Source organism: Phyllobates terribilis, unplaced genomic scaffold (genome assembly GCF_046119375.1).
Source record: "Phyllobates terribilis strain yellow unplaced genomic scaffold, ASM4611937v1 Scaffold_5__5_contigs__length_657084704, whole genome shotgun sequence".
NCBI lineage: Eukaryota > Metazoa > Chordata > Amphibia > Anura > Dendrobatidae > Phyllobates > Phyllobates terribilis.
This window is the reverse complement of record NW_027362765.1, coordinates 357,577,938-357,594,487: the sequence shown is the minus strand read 5'-3', so window position 1 is coordinate 357,594,487 and position 16,550 is coordinate 357,577,938.

Sequence of the window (16,550 nt, the reverse complement as noted above, 5' to 3'; positions counted from 1 at the left end):
GCCGCGTAATTCCAGCTCCAGTAGCGTCCACTAAAGCTGCTGCAGTTAAAAAGCTTTTATAAGGATCGAGCTCGGCTGTCCACCGCAAGGCATCCTAGTGCCAGTCCCAGCCCCTATGCCTTGGGGTGCCTCCTGATGCTCTTCACTAAGTATCCCGTGGTCCCGAAGCATTTCCTTTGAAAAAATTAAGTGTCCAAACTACAGGTGGTGTAGCTTGCTTAACAGCCGGGATAATCCGCTGACTAGCAGACACTGCTACTAGGCACAAAGTATTTCCTGGGCTAGATGCAGTTAAAAATTTGTAAGTAGATACTCTCGTTGGATGCTGAGAAAGCATTCCATAGAGTCTCCTGGCACGCCATATATGATTCTCTTAAAAAGCTTGGGGTAGGGGTCTAGGGGACCCTTTTATAGCCAAAATCACGGCCCTGTATCACAATACGTCACCTAGGCTGAAGATAAATGGAACTGTAGCACCGAGGGCTCGGTTGCTACAGACGTATTGCACCTCACCCAGAGGTGTGATATCTCACTCTCAGATAAGGATGGAGTGTGGATCAGGACCCGACACCTGCATGCATTACACCACATTGCCGTGGGGCAGGGCGACCAATATGCCCCTGAGATGGGCACGACAGTCCCTGTCCCTGGCTGGAGTGGGGGGAGGGAACACTGAGGAAGGGGAACCCTGCAGTGCAGGAGCAGGGAGGAAGCAGTTCCTGGGTGCATTGAGAAGGGAGTATAAAAGGTGGGCACCATCTTAGTTCAGTGCAGAGAAGTCTGAGCAGAAGTGGCAGGGAGCAGGGGCTCTGCATGAGCTCTGCTCCGGAGGCGGGCCTAGTAACAGAGGCCCAGGCCTGCAAGAGGGAGAAGGAAGGAAGAGGAGCGGAGAAGGCTCCAGGAACGAGGAATGAAGGGATCCCAGGGGTGCAGACGGGCGAGTCGCCACCGCACGCCCGAATCCACCTGCGTGGAGGGGTCAGGCCAAAGGGGGAGACCGGTCCCCGAACTAGTGGAGGCAGGAAACGACCCTTAGCTAGAAACCGGAGGCTCTGACATTTTATGTGGCGCAGCCCCTTGCTCCACCCGCTAGGAAGGCACCACATAGGGTCAGGGAAACTGGCGCCAAGTTTACCAAGAGGAGGCCCGAGGCAGCCGGACAGAAGTGTTGGTAAGAAAGGCCAGACAAAGGACACACAAAGGGGGTCCTGTGAAGCGCTCCAAAGTTATCTGGGAGTTGTCTGAGCCCCTCACCTGGTGAGCACAGTACGACGTGGGCAGCCGTTACCTGCAGACGTGGTCTGGATAATAAGAACTGTGAGTAAAGGCCCTGAACTGCATCACTGACTCCGTGTCGTTACTGCTGCTGCCCTGCACCATCACCCCCATCCTCCGCATACACTGCCCTGAGGCTATACTCCTCCCGTGGGGAGTTATGCTACGCTCTGCTGCACCCACAACACCAGCCTCAGCGGTCTGCCCTGTAGCGGCGGTTCACTCTGACCGCAATCCACGGGTGGCGTAGTCGGACATTTAAACATCAAAACCACATAAATAGTTCCGCCACTGGTTTGACCGCCCTGAGCCACGGAACCGGATCGCCGCCACGAAGACTACAACCACCAGCATCCACCAAAAAGGGTCCGGCTCCGGGTGTCCCAAGGCCCAGGGGGCGCGTCAGAACATTTTCATCACCTTTCACAATCACCAATGGGACAAGGCAGTGATGTCCTCTGTCCCCTCTCTTATACATCCTAGTGACGGAGCACCTGCTCTCATCAATTCGCCATAACCCCAATATTAGGTGGATTGAGGTGGGAGGCACCGAGTACAAGTGCTCTCTATTTGCTGATGATGTCCTAGTATATATCACTCAATCACATATATCCATCCCTGCTGTTATGGCTGAAATAGATCACTTTGTTACATGGTCAAATTTTAAAATCAATGCAGCGAAGTCTGAGGCCCTCGATGTCTCCCTCCCCAAATCCATATAGGATTCCATCCAGTCCAACTTTCCCTTTGCCTGGCCCTCACAGGGTATCAAATACTTAGGAATTCCTATTCATAGAGACCTCTCCCATCTATGTTATCTTAATTTTGGGCCCTTTATTGAACAACTCCATACAGACCACGGTTGGCAAGTTAGAACTGTAAGATTCACTACGTGAACCACTGGTGTTTTGTGGAAAAGCACATGTACACCGCGTTCCAAATTATTATGCAAAAAGTGTTTAGGAGTGATAAGGGAAGAATTTGTTTGTTTGTCAGTTAAACTCATTGATGGTGATGTGTGTCAGGGCTCTTTATATCACTGTAAGCAATTGCAGACACCTGTGCTAATTAGTTTGGCAGGTGTGTCCAATGAAAGGCAAGACTACTTAAGAAGGCTCTCTCACATTATTAAGCAGCCTACATTTTCTGCCAAAATGGGAAAGAAAAAGGATGTGTCGGCTGCTGAGAAGCAACAAATTGTGGAGTGTTTAGGTCAAGGCATGACTACAATCAACATTGTGCGATGATCAGGATGAAGTGTCTTGGCAATCAAGAAGTATGTAGCTGATTCACAGTACACACGTGTGCGTGCTGATAAGGGCAAATTGAGGACTCTTTCCTACAGGCAATTACGTCAGGTTGAAAGAGCAGCGGCAAAAAAGCCTTGTCATAGCAGCAGACAAGTTTTTGAAGCTGCTTGTGCCTCCAACGTCCCCCGAACAACAAGATGCAGGGTCCTTCAGAGGTTTGCAGCTGTGCATACGCCATCCTGTCGACCTCCTCTATCCACTTCACACAAGCAGAAACGGCTCCAGTGGGCCAAACATTACATGAAGACTGATTTCAAAACTGTTTTGTTCACGGATGAGTGCCGTGTAGCGCTCGATGGTCCAGATGGATGGAGTGGAGGATGGCTGGTTGATGGACACCCCACGCAAACACGGCTACAGCGCCAACAAGGAGGAGGTGGAGTAATGTTTTGGGCTGGAATCATGGGGAGAGAGATTGTCGGCCCCTTTAGGATCCCTGAAGGCGCTAAAGATGAACTCCATAATGTATGTGGATTTTCTCAAACAGCACTTCCTGCCATGGTTCAAGAAGAAGAACCGTGTATTTCACAGCAAGATCATTTTTCTGCATGATAATGCACCATCTCATGCTGCACATAAAACATCTGCATCTCTGGCTGATATGGGCATAAAAGGGGACAAACTTATGGTGTGGCCCCCATGCTCCCCTGACCTCAACCCCATTCAGAACCTCTGGAGCATCATCAAAAGGAGTGTCTATGATGGTGGGAGGCAGTTCACATCTAAGCAACAGCTCTGGGAGGGTATTCTGTCCTCATGCAAAACAATTGAAGCAGAAACCATCCAAAACCTGACAAATTCAATGGACGAGAGAGTTCAGAAGCTCCTTTCGAACAAGGGGTCCTATGTGAAAATGTAACATCACCTAGAATAAAGTTTTGAGTTGAAAACTGTTTGATTTCAGTTTCTAACAACCTGCTAATGCTTATAATTTCAAAAATGACCATTTTTTTGGTCTTTATTAAAATGAAAAGGTTGATCGAAAAGTTTGGGGGATCTAAGAGTGTGGCAACCCAGTAGTCATGATTACTTCGAATTCTGACAATATGAGGGTCATGCTGCAGGTAGTGCAGCAAGAAGGCACTTATGTGTCTTGCGCATCTCGGAGCCCCAAAATTATTTTCCGGGCTAGATGCAGCTACAAATTATTATTAATTTTAAATCTGGTGGAGCTTATTATAGATGGCCTAATAGGATCAGTGCTGCACACTGCTACAAAGCCCAAATTATTTTCCAGTCAAGATACAGATAAACATGATTAGCAATTTGAAAGCTTAAAACGGTTGGTAGGGTGATTTTAACCAATCATCAAGCTTTTACTCTCCCCAGGATGACACAGGGGTAGAAAAGTCGTTTCGGATCCATGATTTGTTCATCTTTATGAACGTGAGTCTGTCTACATTATCAGTGGAGAGCCGCGTGCGCTTATCTGTCAGCACACCACCAGCAGCGCTGAACACACGTTCAGACAGAACGCTGGCTGCGGGGCATGACAAGATCTCCAAGGCGTAAGTGGCTAGCTCCGGCCATTTATCCAGATTGGAAGCCCAAAAAGAGCAAGGGTCCAGTGACACAGTCGTGGCTTCAATGTTTACTTGGAGATACTCCTGTACCATCGTCTCTAGGCGTTGACTATGTGTCAGACTTCTTGTCTCCTGTGGCCTTGCAAAGGATGGGCTAAAAAAGTGCTGAAATGATTCCGCAAAATTGATGTTACCAGCAGATACTGTGGTTCTGTTACGGTTTGAGTGCTGAACACTTGACGGTCCCACGGTTGGCAAGTTGGAACTGTGAGATTCACTACGTGCACCACTGGTATTTTGTGGAAAAGCACATGTAAGATTCTGCAACAGTCTCTGCTGATACTCCTGCATGCGTGCATCCCTTTCTATGGCAGGAATAATTTCTGCAAATTTACTTTTGTACCGGGGATCTAACAGTGTGGCAACCCAGTAGTCAGGATTATTTCTAATTCTCACAATTTGAGGGTCATGTTGCAGGTAGTGCAGCAAGAAGGCACTCATGTGTGTTGCGCATCCAGGAGCACCAAGTCCCTGTTGTGTTGGTGGCGAGGTAACAATCATGCTTCCTTCCTCTGTCCTCTCCCCCCAACCTCGCACAACAGAAATGTGATCAAGGTCTCCCTCATCTGATGAGTCTTCCATCAGTTCGTCCTCCACTTCTTCCTGGGCTCCTGCACCTTCCTCACTAGTTTGGCTGCTACCATGCGCCCTGGTAAAACCATCTCCCCCACCCTCACATGCCTGCCGCCTTGGTGCTGCCGACCGTCTGGACCTTGCAGATGTTAGCCCTTCCGCATACAACTCCTCCTCCTCTACTTCCTCCACCTCCTCTTGTGCCACCACCTGACTCCGAATTCTGTTTAACATGTGCTCCAGCATGTAAATCACCGGAATAGTCATGCTGATAATGGCATCGTCAGCACTAAACATCTTCGTCGCCATTTCAAAACTGTGCAGAAGGGTGCATAGGTCCCTGATCTGAGACCACTCCTCCAGCGTGATTTGCCCCACCTCTGAATCTCGTTGGCCCAGGCTATACGTCAGAACGTATTGCACCAGGGCTTGTCGGTGCTGCCACAGTGGCTGCAACATGTGCAGAGTTGAATTCCACCGGGTAGGCACATCGCATTTTAGCCGGTGAAGTGGCAGGCCCAACGACTTCTGTAGAGATGTAAGTCGCTGAGCTGCGGGATGCGAACGGCGGAAGTGAGCACACAGCGACCGTGCCCTCTGCAGAAGGCCATCTAGTCTGGGATAGTGGGCTAAAAATTGCTGGACAACCAGGTTCAACACGTGAGCCATACAAGGCACGTGTGTGACACTGCCCCGGCGAAGGGCCGCACCCAGGTTTGCAGCATTGTCGCACACGGCCTTCCCTGGTTTCAGGTCCAGTGGAGACAACCATTCATGAAATTGGTTCTCCAGAGCTGACCACAACTCCTCAGCTGTGTGACTCACATTTCCCAGACATTTCAATGTAAAAACCGCCTGATGACGTTGAGCCCTACTGCCAGCATAGTAAGGAGGTGTGCAGGATCCCTTCTGCGCAGTTAGAAAGCTTGTGGCATGACCAGACAGGCTTTGGGTGCAGGTGGAAGACCGAGAGGAGGTTGAGGAGGCAGAAGCAGTGGAGGAACTTTGACATAAAGAGGATTGACGCACAACTCGTGGGGACGGCAAGACTTGGACAGCAGCCCCTTGTCCTGCTGTCACCATAGTTACCCAGTGCCCAGTCAGCGACATGTAACGCCCCTGTCCATGCCTACTCGTCCAAGTGTCTGTGGTGAAATGCACCCTGTCACACACAGAGTTTCTCAAAGAAGCGGTGATGTTGTGTGCGACATGCTGGTGGAGCGCAGGCACACCTTTCTTTGAGAAGTAGTGCCGACTGGGCATCTGGTACTGGGGCACTGCGACGGACATAAGGTCTCGAAAATCCTCTGTGTCCACCAGGCGGAAAGGCAGCATTTCTGTAGCCAAGAGCTTGCAGATGGTGAAATTCAACCTCTTAGCTTTCTCATGGCTAGGAGGAAATGGTCTTTTACTTGTCCACATCTGAGGGACCGAGGGCTGGCTATTGTGCTTAGACGGGGTTGATAAGGGTGTCCCCGGCAAACTGCCGGTCTGTGAGGAAAATGCAGGCGGACATGTTAGGTTGCCTTGATCCAAAGGTGGTGCTATCGATGTCGGACAGCGCTCAACACCAGCTGGTGTTACCACCTCCAAAGAAAATGATGACCTGCCAATCACGCTGGCTGTTGCGGGTAAAGAGGTGGCAGGTCTGCGCCCCAAAACAGGTGTGACTGCTGTCCCCCCAGTCACAGAGGATGAAGAGGCCGCGGATGCACAAGATATGGCAGACGGTGATTGGCCCGGCCGGCTAGACCGCATTGTAGCACACTGAGCTTCCCACTGCAACTTATGCTTCATGTCCATGTGCCGGTTCATGCATGAAGTACTCAAACTATGTATTTTTTGGCCTCTACTTAGCTTTTGCTGACAAATGTTACAGATAACACGAGTTGGGTCATCTTTATCGATCTGAAAAAATGCCCAGGCTATGCAAGGCTTAGCACCCATGCGACCTGAAGAGCCACCACGACTTGTGGTGAGAGGCAGAGTTGTGTTTGAGGATGCAGTTGTTGACGTGCTTCCAGTACTACGTCTCTGTCCAGGAAGGCGCAACCTGACCTCGTCGTCACTAGCATCTCTTCCTCCACCTCCTCTGCTGACCTCATCTCTTGGCTGACTGTGGGTTGACAGTAAGTGGGATCTCCGACCTCATCATCATCACCCTGTGCGTTATCACACCCGTCGTCCTCAGAGCCAACCTGTTCCTGCCCTGACAAAAAACTAAAGTTGTCGCTCCAATCAGGTATTTGAGTCTTATCATCGTCTTCCTCATTGTCTCCACCAACAGGAGTTACAGTTTGGGAATGAGGGTCTACATTATGGTCAGAACCTTCTGCGTCTGGTCCTGGATCCGACTCATAAAGATTCTGGGCATCAGTGCAGATCATTTCCTCGTCTGGATTCACAGAAGCGCTGGAGTCGACCTCTGATTCCCAGGCTATAGTATGAGTAAACAGCTCTGCAGACTCAACCATCTGTTCTACCTCATACTCAGACGGGCAGCTGGAGATTTGGGAGCTGTGAGGAAGCAAGTGCGATTTGGGTGACACCTTTGAGGACTGGAGTATTTGTGATGTTGAAGTTGATGTGGAGGAGAGCCCACTTAAAGGAGCACTTGATATCCGTTGAAGCACCTGCTGTTTTTGTGCCTCATCTGGAATTTGTAGCGATTGGCGTGGCCGTAAGAAAGGGATCTTATCACATTGTCCGCTAAAAGAAGTAGACATTTTAGTTTGGCTGGAAGATGGTCTTTCTTCTGCACCTACCCCACGGACACAACCTTTTTTCCCCTTCCCAACACGCCTATTCCCCTTTCCACCAGCAGCAGGCCTTTTTCCACTCATTTTGGTGGTTAACTAATTCACAACTCTGGAGTTGTTTGCACAAAAAAACAATGGATGGTAACCGAGCAGAGCTGAGTGGCCAAACTGTGGTATTAGGCCAAAACTATTGGCTGGGCTAGATGCAGAAAAAAATTATTTTTAATTTGCAACCTGATGGAGGTCAGTATAGATGGACTAATAGAACAAGTCCCACACACCGCTAGAAGCCCAAATATTTTTTCAGAGCTAGATGCAGAAATTTTTTTTATTCAATTTGCAACCTGATGGAGGTCAGTATAGAAGGACTAATAGAACAAGTCCCACACACTGCTAGAAGCCCAAATAATTTTTCAGAGCTAGATGCAGAAAAAAATTATTTTTAATTTGCAACCTGATGGAGGTCAGTATAGATGGACTAATAGACCAAGTCCCACACACCGCTAGAAGCCCAAATATTTTTTCAGAGCTAGATGCAGAAAAAAATTATTTTTAATTTGCAACCTGATGGAGGTCAGTATAGATGGACTAATAGACCAAGTCCCACACACCGCTAGAAGCCCAAATATTTTTTCAGAGCTAGATGCAGAAAAAAATTATATTCAATTTGCAACCTGCTGGAGGTCAGTATAGATGGACTAATAGAACAAGTCCCACACACTGCTAGAAGCCCAAATATTTTTTCAGAGCTAAATGAAGAAAAAAATTATTTTTAATTTGCAACCTGATGGAGGTCAGTATAGATGGACTAATAGACCAAGTCCCACACACTGCTAGAAGCCCAAATATTTTTTCAGAGCTAGATGCAGAAAAAAAATATTTTTAATTTGCAACCTGATGGAGGTCAGTATAGATGGACTAATAGACCAAGTCCCACACACTGCTAGAAGCCCAAATATTTTTTCAGAGCTAGATGCAGAAAAAAATTATTTTTAATTTGCAACCTGATGGAGGTCAGTATAGATGGACTAATAGACCAAGTCCCACACACCGCTAGAAGCCCAAATATTTTTTCAGAGCTAGATGCAGAAAAAAATTATATTCAGTTTGCAACCTGATGGAGGTCAGTATAGATGGACTAATAGAATGATGCTATGCCCAAAAGATTTTACTTCACTAGGTGCAGTAAAAAAATTGGTATTCTATACACAGGTGGTATATCTTGCAACACAGATAGGCTACTCCACTGACTAACACACTCTGCAATAGGCCAAAAAGGATTAGCTTTGCTAGATTCAGCCAAATGCTGTGAAAAAAACTTGCACAGCACTGGCACAGACCTGCCTGGCAAAAACTGATAGGAACTGATGTAACCTAGTCCTGAAAAGGACTGCAATTACAATTAGTCTTTACTCCCACAATCTATCTATTTAAGAGCACAGACCTGCCTGATAAAAGTCGTAGGAAATGCTGTAACCTAGTCCTTAAAAGGACTGCAATCACAACTATTCCCTACTCCCAAGCTATCTGTATATTTGTGCGAAAATTGGCTTGAAATTAACAAGGTATAGCGCACACAGCAACAGTGGTGCCGTCTAACACGCAGCTGCAGCAGTGAGAAAATGGTGGCGACGGGGAAAATGGCTTGGTCTTATAGGGCAAGGACATGTGACATTATATATCATATTATATAGAGTCATTACGCACAGAGGGATCTATTATATAGAGTCATTACACACAGAGTGATCTATTATATAGAGTCATTGCACACAGAGTGATCTATTATATAGAGTCACTACACACAGAGGGATCTATTATATAGAGTCATTACACACAGAGGGATCTATTATATAGAGTCATTGCACACAGAGGGATCTATTATATAGAGTCATTACACGCACAGGGATCTATTATATAGTCATTACACACAGAGGGATCTATTATATAGAGTCATTACACGCAGAGGGATCTATTATATAGAGCCATTACACACAGAGCGATCTATTATATAGAGTCATTACACACAGAGGGATCTATTATACAGAGTCATTACACACAGAGGGATCTATTATATAGAGTTATTACACACAGAGGGATCTATTATATAGAGTCATTACACACAGAGGGATCTATTATATAGAGTCATTACACACAGAGGGATCTATTATATAGAGTCATTACACACAGAGTGATCTATTATATAGAGCCATTACACGCAGAGCAATCTATTATATAGAGTCATTACACACAGAGTGATCTATTATATAGAGTCATTACACACAGAGGGATCTATTATATAGAGTCATTACACACAGAGGGATCTATTATATAGAGTCATTACAAAGAGGGATCTATTATATAGAGTCATTACACACAGAGGGATCTATTATATAGAGTCATTACACACAGAGGGATCTATTATTTAGAGTCATTACACACAGGGATCTATTATAAAGAGTCATTACACACAGAGGGATCTATTATAGAGACATTACACACAGGGATCTATTATATAGAGTCATTACAGACAGAGGGATTTATTATATAGAGTCATTACACACAGAGGGATCTATTATATAGAGTCATTACACACAGAGGGATCTATTATATAGAGTCATTAAACACAGAGTGATCTATTACATAGAGTCATTATACAAAGAGGGATCTATTATATAGAGTCATTACACACAGAGTGATCTATTATATAGTCATTACACACAGAGGGATCTATTATATAGAGTCATTACACACAGAGTGATCTATTATATAGTCATTACACGCAGATGGATCTGTTATATAGAGTCATTACACACAGAGGGAACTATTATATAGAGCCATTACACACAGAGGGATCTATTATACAGAGTCATTACACACAGAGGGATCTATTATATAGAGCCATTACACACAGAGGGATCTATTATATAGAGTCATTACACACAGAGGGATCTATTATATAGAGTCATTTCACACAGAGGGATCTATTATATAGAGTCATTACACACAGAGGGATCTATTACACAGAGTCATTTCACACAGAGGGATCTATTATATAGAGCCATTACACACAGAGGGATCTATTATATAGAGTCCTTACACACAGAGGGATCTATTACATAGAGTCATTACACACAGAGGGATCTATTATACAGAGTCATTTCACACAGAGGGATCTATTATATAGAGTAATTTCACACAGAGGGATATATTATATAGAGTCCTTACACACAGAGGGATCTATTACATAGAGTCATTACACACAGAGGGATCTATTATACAAAGTCATTACACACAGAGGGATCTATTATACAGAGTCATTACACGCAGAGGGATCTATTATATAGAGCCATTACACACAGAGTGATCTATTATATAGAGCCATTACACGCAGAGTGATCCATTATATAGAGTTATTACACACAGAGGGATCTATTATATAGAGTCATTACACGCAGAGTGATCTATTATTTAGAGCCATTACACACAGAGTGATCTATTATATAGAGTCATTACACACACAGTGATCTATTATATAGAGCCATTACACACAGAGTGATCTATTATATAGAGCCATTACACACAGAGGGATCTATTATATAGAGTCATTACACACAGAGCGATCTATTATATAGAGCCATTACACACAGAGGTATCTATTATATAGAGTCATTACACACAGAGCGATCTATTATATAGAGCCATTACACACAGAGGGATCTATTATATAGAGTCATTACACACAGAGGAATCTATTATATAGAGTCATTACACACAGAGGGATCTATTATATAGAGTCATTACACGCAGAGGGATCTATTATATAGAGCCATTACACACAGAGGGATCTATTATATAGATTCATTACACGCAGAGGGATCTATTATATAGAGTAATTACACGCAGAGGGATTTTTATATAGAGTCATTGCACGCAGAGTGATCTATTATAGAGTCATTACACGCAGAGGGATCTATTATATAGAGTCATTACACGCAGAGGGATCTATTATATAGAGTCATTATACACAGAGTGATCTATTATATAGAGCCATTACACGCAGAGGGATCTATTATACAGAGTCATTTCACACAGAGGGATCTATTATATAGAGTCATTACACACAGAGGGATCTATTACACAGAGTCATTTCACACAGAGGGATCTATTATATAGAGCCATTACACACAGAGGGATCTATTATATAGAGTCCTTACACACAGAGGGATCTATTACATAGAGTCATTACACACAGAGGGATCTATTATACAGAGTCATTTCACACAGAGGGATCTATTATATAGAGTAATTTCACACAGAGGGATATATTATATAGAGTCCTTACACACAGAGGGATCTATTACATAGAGTCATTACACACAGAGGGATCTATTATACAAAGTCATTACACACAGAGGGATCTATTATACAGAGTCATTACACGCAGAGGGATCTATTATATAGAGCCATTACACACAGAGTGATCTATTATATAGAGCCATTACACGCAGAGTGATCCATTATATAGAGTTATTACACACAGAGGGATCTATTATATAGAGTCATTACACGCAGAGTGATCTATTATTTAGAGCCATTACACACAGAGTGATCTATTATATAGAGTCATTACACACACAGTGATCTATTATATAGAGCCATTACACACAGAGTGATCTATTATATAGAGCCATTACACACAGAGGGATCTATTATATAGAGTCATTACACACAGAGCGATCTATTATATAGAGCCATTACACACAGAGGTATCTATTATATAGAGTCATTACACACAGAGCGATCTATTATATAGAGCCATTACACACAGAGGGATCTATTATATAGAGTCATTACACACAGAGGAATCTATTATATAGAGTCATTACACACAGAGGGATCTATTATATAGAGTCATTACACGCAGAGGGATCTATTATATAGAGCCATTACACACAGAGGGATCTATTATATAGATTCATTACACGCAGAGGGATCTATTATATAGAGTAATTACACGCAGAGGGATTTTTATATAGAGTCATTGCACGCAGAGTGATCTATTATAGAGTCATTACACGCAGAGGGATCTATTATATAGAGTCATTACACGCAGAGGGATCTATTATATAGAGTCATTATACACAGAGTGATCTATTATATAGAGCCATTACACGCAGAGGGATCTATTATACAGAGTCATTACACACAGAGGGATCTATTATATAGAGTCATTACACGCAGAGTGATCTATTATATAGAGTCATTACACACAGAGGGATCTATTATATAGAGCCATTAGACGCAGAGGGATCTATTATATAGAGTCATTACACACAGAGTGATCTATTATATAGAGCCATTACACGCAGAGGGATCTATTATACAGAGTCATTACACACAGAGGGATCTATTATATAGAGTCATTACACGCAGAGGGATCTATTATATAGAGTCATTACACACAGAGGGATCTATTATATAGAGCCATTTCATGCAGAGGGATCTATTATATAGAGTCATTACACACAGAGCGATCTATTATATAGAGTCATTACATACAGGGATCTATTATATAGAGTCATTACACACAGAGGGATCTATTATATAGAGTCATTACACACAGAGGGATCTATTATATAGAGTCATTACACGCAGGGATCTATTATATAGAGTCATTACACGCAGAGTGATCTATTATATAGAGTCATTACACACAGAGGGATCTATTATATAGACTCATTTCAAGCAGAGGGATCTATTATATAGAGTCATTACATACGGAGTGATCTATTATATAGAGTCATTACACGCAGAGTGATTTATTATATAGAGCCATTACAAGCAGAGGGATCTATTATACAGAGTTATTGCACACAGAGGGATCTATTATATAGAGTCATTGCACGCAGAGTGATCTATTATATAGAGTCATTACACACAGAGGGATCTATTATGTAGAGCCATTACATGCAGAGGGATCTATTATATAGAGTCATTATACACAGAGTGATCTATTATATAGAGCCATTACACGCAGAGGGATCTATTATACAGAGTCATTACACACAGAGGGATCTATTATATAGAGTCATTACACGCAGAGTGATCTATTATATAGAGTCATTACACACAGAGGGATCTATTATTTAGAGCCATTACACGCAGAGGGATCTATTATATAGAGTAATTACACACAGAGTGATCTATTATATAGAGCCATTACACGCAGAGGGATCTATTATACAGAGTCATTACACACAGAGGGATCTATTATATAGAGTCATTACACGCAGAGGGATCTATTATATAGAGTCATTACACACAGAGGGATCTATTATATAGAGCCATTACATGCAGAGGGATCTATTAAATAGAGTGATTACACACAGAGGGATCTATTATATAGAGTCATTACATACAGGGATCTATTATATAGAGTCATTACACACAGAGGGATCTATTATATAGAGTCATTACACACAGAGGGATCTATTATATAGAGTCATTACATACAGGGATCTATTATATAGAGTCATTACACACAGAGGGATCTATTATATAGAGTCATTACACGCAGAGTGATCTATTATATAGAGTCATTACACACAGAGGGATCTATTATATAGAGCCATTACACGCAGAGGGATCTATTATATAGAGTCATTACACACAGAGTGATCTATTATATAGAGCCATCACAAGCAGAGGGATCTATTATACAGAGTCATTACACACAGAGGGATCTATTATATAGAGTCATTACACGCAGAGTGATCTATTATATAGAGTCATTACACACAGAGGGATCTATTATATAGAGCCATTACACGCAGAGGGATCTATTATATATAGACATTACACACAGAGTGATCTATTATATAGAGCCATTACACGCAGAGGGATCTATTATACAGAGTCATTACACACAGAGGGATCTATTATATAGAGCCATTTCATGCAGAGGGATCTATTATATAGAGTCATTACACACAGAGTGATCTATCATATAGAGCCATTACACGCAGAGGGATCTATTATACAGAGTCATTACACACAGAGGGATCTATTATATAGAGTCATTACACGCAGAGGGATCTATTATATAAAGTCATTACACACAGAGGGATCTATTATATAGAGTCATTACCCGCATAGGGATCTATTATATAGAGTCATTACATATGGAGTGATCTATTATATAGAGTCATTACACGCAGAGTGATCTATTATATAGAGTCATTACACACAGAGTGGTCTATTATATAGAGTCATTACACGCAGAGGGATCTATTATACAGAGTCATTACACACAGAGGGATCTATTATATAGAGTCATTACACGCAGAGTGATCTATTATATAGAGTCATTACACACAGAGGGATCTATTATATAGAGTCATTACACGCAGAGGGATCTGTTATATAGAGTCATTACACACAGAGGGATCTATTATATAGAGACATTACATACAGGGATCTATTATATAGAGTCATTACACACAGAGGGTTCTATTATATAGAGTCATTACACACAGAGGGATACATTATATGGAGTCATTACATGCAGGGATCTATTATATAGAGTCATTACACACAGAGGGATCTATTATAGAGAGTCATTACACACAGAGGGATCTATTATATAGAGTAATTACACACAGAGGGATCTATTATATAGAGTAATTACACGCAGAGGGATCTATTATATAGAGTCATTACACGTAGAGGGATCTATTATATAGAGTCATTACACACAGAGGGATCTATTATATAGAGTCATTACACGCAGAGGGATCTATTATATAGAGTCATTACACACAGGGATCTATTATAAAGAGTCATTACACACAGAGGGATCTATTATATAGAGCCATTACACGCAGAGGGATCTATTATATAGAGTCATTACACACAGAGTGATCTATTATATAGAGCCATCACAAGCAGAGGGATCTATTATACAGAGTCATTACACACAGAGGGTTCTATTATATAGAGTCATTACACACAGAGGGATACATTATATAGAGTCATTACACACAGAGGGATCTATTATATAGAGTCATTACATATAGGGATCTATTATATAGAGTCATTACACACAGAGGGATCTAATATATAGAGTCATTACACGCAGAGTGATCTATTATATAGAGTCATTACACACAGAGTGATCTATTATATAGAGCCATCACAAGCAGAGGGATCTATTATACAGAGTCATTACACACAGAGGGATCTATTATATAGAGTCATTACACGCAGAGTGATCTATTATATAGAGTCATTACACGCAGAGGGATCTATTATACAGAGTCATTACACACAGAGGGATCTATTATATAGAGCCATTACATGCAGAGGGATCTATTATATAGAGTCATTACACACAGAGTGATCTATCATATAGAGCCATTACACGCAGAGGGATCTATTATACAGAGTCATTACAAACAGAGGGATCTATTATATAGAGTCATTACACGCAGAGGGATCTATTATATAAAGTCATTACACACAGAGGGAGCTATTATATAGAGTCATTACACGCATAGGGATCTATTATATAGAGTCATTACATATGGAGTGATCTATTATATAGAGTCATTACACGCAGAGTGATCTATTATATAGAGTCATTACATACAGAGTGGTCTATTATATAGAGTCATTACACGCAGAGGGATCTATTATACAGAGTCATTACACACAGAGGAATCTATTATATAGAGTCATTACACGCAGAGTGATCTATTATATAGAGTCATTACACACAGAGGGATCTATTATATAGAGTCATTACACGCAGAGGGATCTGTTATATAGAGTCATTACACACTGAGGGATCTATTATATAGAGTCATTACATACAGGGATCTATTATATAGAGTCATTACACACAGAGGGATCTATTATATAGAGTCATTACACACAGAGGCATCCATTATATAGAGTCATTACATGCAGGGATCTATTATATAGAGTCATTACACACAGAGTGATCTATTATAGAGAGTCATTACACACAGAGGGATCTATTATATAGAGTA